At 32.5% G+C, this 3,831-nt stretch overlaps 1 protein-coding gene across 1 annotated transcript in view; it reads left to right on the top strand.

The window, feature by feature from the left end:
- The window catches only part of LOC124596394 (E3 ubiquitin-protein ligase RBBP6), a gene marked incomplete in the record, with an annotated part of 290,964 nt that extends 287,464 nt beyond the window's left edge, over window positions 1–3,500 (top strand). The window contains 1 exon segment of the mRNA XM_047135519.1: window positions 1–3,500.
- Window positions 3,501–3,831: the final 331 nt, after the last annotated feature.

The following is a 3,831-nucleotide window of genomic DNA, read 5'->3' as shown; positions in this document are numbered from 1 at the left end:
GACAGCCTGCACTGGACTTGATATTATAGTGTTGTAAATTTGTATTTTTCCATTCTTTCAATTACATGTTTTGCTCTCTTTTTCCATATACTGTTCCAGAATATAATGTTCGTTAACATATAATGTATGGCCAACTCTTGAATGAGTTAAGGCATTTTTAACTAAAAGAGTAAATTTTTTCATAGTGTTACTGTGATAAATTATTAATTGTTTGATAAATATAAATGAGAAACACAATCTGCTTTTGTTTGTTTTATGGTAAACTGTACAGCAATGAGCTGCAGTGTTTTGTTTTTATATATTTGTGAAGACAGTGCTATGATTAGTTACACAAAACATTTTCTTGAAAGTGAGAAAGATGTTACATGTTCTACTAGTAACAGATTTGTAACATATCGTCCAGTTTTAGTGCTGCTGTGGATAGTTTAATATTTTCATTTAAATTATCATGGAAGCCCACAGTTTGGAACAGGTGCTTTTCTGTCTAATAAATGAAAACTGTCTTTTACATTCAGCTGTTTTCAAAAATTAAAAAAAAAAAAAAAAAAAGCTATACGTTCCATAGATCTTTCTGTACAACATTGCTAATATTTCCTCAGTGAGATACGGACCTGTCAGTGAAATCAGCAGCTGTTGAAGTATTTGCCTTCACATACAAAAAGACAAATATGTTGTCTATGCCTGTATCTGTTATTACTCATTAATAGTTTGACAGGCATGCACACTGTAGAGATCAATGTAGCAACAAATAATATTTTTATTGTGTTTTAAAGTTTTAACTTCTTATAACACTTTCTTTGATGTGTACATTCACACAAAGAACTGAGGTTCTAAGAGAGCTGAAACTGAACTCATGGAAGTTCAGGACATACAGGTTATCGGTTATATTCTGTTTTGTATTTCACTATATGAATGTACTACACGTTTTGTAAGTACTATTAACCAATGTCTACTATCATCACATTACAGAAATAGTGCCTATTTATCAGCCAGAAGACAGTTTCTTCTTAAAAATTAGAGATGTATGTTTACGATTAATTTATCTATCTTCGCTTCTGCATTCTAAGATATAAATTTATTTGAACAAGCAATGATGTGAGACTGTCTTGTAAAAAGGTAGTATGTAGTATATTTTTGTGTGTTATATATTTAGATTGATGTTGTCATAGAGGACACATTGAATTAATACCTGCAGTTGTTTTTATCAAGTGCAGGAAATGGTGATTTTGGACTGTTGTATTTTCATTTGCAAATGTTCTTTACTTTGACTTGTAAAAAGCATGTGAATTCATTACGATGCCTGTTGTCAGTAACGCTGTGTGGACTGAACTTGAATATCATTCATTGTCATTTCCGAGGTCATGTTAGTTGCTTGATAATAATTGTGTTCAAAGGGAGTTTTGAGGCAGATGCTACATTGTATTGGGTGTATTATTTGATACCTGATAAAAAAATGCAGGACAGCATAAGGAAAAATGATAGCAATAGTATAGTACCATAGTAACTATATATGTAATGTATTTAAATGTGGAGCTGATGTGATATTTGCTATGTATTTATGTATTTTTGTTATTTATCATGTTGATTTAGACAGAACCAAATCCTAATCTAATATTGTATATTAGAGGATTCAAATACATGCACTGATGATTAATTTTCTTAAATCCAGGATTTAAAAGGGTCTGAGAAGCATATAGAAAATAAATCTGTGAATGGAGGAGTTCATTTCAAAATAAATTAATTTATGTTTCCAGTATTCAGTGGCTAGCTGAGCTTGTGAAAAGAGGGAGCTCTGAAGTAAATAGTGGAAGTATGAGGTTACCATTGTGCTGGAAGAACTAGGAGTTATATTAGGCATGTCTGTTAAAGTCATTTTGGATTTTACCTTTAGGACCAATGTGCAGACTTAACCATCTAAGAGGTAATGGAGTAAGCGTGAGATTGTGATTTTTGTAAACTAAAATTTCTTTATTAATGACCCACATTGCTGACAAATATGATATACAGAAGAATGGAAAATAAAATTAAGGATGATTAGGTGACGATGAGTTTGTCTTAAGTATAGATAAATGTACCAGAGAGGCAGTTCAGATGGTATACTTGATAATGAAAGCTAGTCTTACGAAAAGTCAACACACCTTTGGCTTGGAGCATGCGGTACCTATAAACCCACTTTTGAGTGGCTTTAAACCCACTTTTGAACCTTCCTCATTGCATGCAAATTTTGCATGATGGTGGAATTATCACGGTTCAGCACATTTGTTAGTTCTCATGGATCACTGTGGATAAATGCATTTGAACAGTCTTCTTGAAAGTGGAGAGTCACTAATGCCAAAATGATGTGCCTTATAATGAGAAAACCGTTTTCTTGCTGTACCCTGTCCAATGCTGATATCTGAATAAACAGTGCAAATGCTTCTGGCTGCCTCCATTGCTGTCACCTCTCTGTTGAACTCAAACAGAAAAATATGTCACAAATGTTGCAATTTCTCCAGTCGGCACTTTATTTTTTAGCATCCACAGCTCCACTCACTATCTCCAAATGACAAAATGTTAATGTGTAAACTTATATAGCCACAGTGAACTACAAATAAAAAATCTCACTCATAAATAAACCCATAGCAGTTGGAATAGCAACATGCAAAACAAAAACACTCTGAACTTAGGCACCAACCTAATATATTTCTATAAGGAGATTTTTAATGAGTTAAACAGATCGCTTATTTCAGACACAGTTCAAAGCCAGATAACACCATTTGCCTGATTACAGAGAGCATAGTTGATTAAGTTATTTTTGACAAATGATAGAGAAAATTAAAAATTTTAGTCTTGCCTATCATGCTTTGTTGAACATTGGAATACAGAGATATTTTCTGACATTGACTTTGTTTGTAAAAAATAGCCACAGTTTAAAGCAATGCTCCTCAGCTAAAAATTGTTACTTAAAATATTTAAAAATTAGAAAATGGTGACAGAAGTTTGTTCTTAAGTGTAGATTGATAATTGTGTGTGGATTTTTATACATGTCATCGGGCTTATATGGAGAAGTATCTCAGAACTTAAGGAAGAGTCTTTAGTATATATTTGCTCCAGTTACAATGTAACAGACACAGGAGACTTTAATCACTTTAAAAAAGGTTTGGTGTCATTGCAGCTCAGTAACAGTTGGACAATACAAAATTAACAGGGAATCTGCTTGGTGTGTTACTTGCACCAGGTAGCTGAGAAACACATCAGTCACACAAATATATAGAATATGTTTGTGACTTGTTCTCTTTGATAGTACTGATTTTATGTATATTTTATTTCATTTGTTATAGCGTATAGGATCAATGATAACACAGTGGAACCCCTATGTTACATTTTCATGTGGTCCAAACTTAAACTCAGATTTGAAGAAAATGGTAAAGCCCCCAAAAATATGAGCAAAAACACATGTAATTGGCATATATGATCAAAGATCATACTCTTCTCCAATACTTTGTATAAAATCCGTCTAAGTGAAGGAAATTAAATGTACAATACAATGTTTTTTAATTTCTTGTTATCTTTAAAAAAATCATAGATATGTAACAGCAAGTAAAAACTCATCAAAAAATTGAAATTGTATTTGGGTATCTATTTTCTATCGCACTATGACTACAAATTATACATTCAAAACCCACATTTTTGAGAGATCATATTAAACCGAAAACGTCACAGCAGCTAAGTGGTTAAGCCATAAGCATGAATGTGGACATCTGCTTAGTGACATCTTCGTCACCATTGCTGTTATTGTTTAATGCTTTTCATATGAGCAGGACTTCATATGCTCACCTCCATTAAAATGTT

Source organism: Schistocerca americana, chromosome 2 (genome assembly GCF_021461395.2).
Source record: "Schistocerca americana isolate TAMUIC-IGC-003095 chromosome 2, iqSchAmer2.1, whole genome shotgun sequence".
Lineage (NCBI taxonomy): Eukaryota > Metazoa > Arthropoda > Insecta > Orthoptera > Acrididae > Schistocerca > Schistocerca americana.
Note: the sequence above shows the minus strand (reverse complement) of the source record. Positions and strands in the feature narration are given on the sequence as shown.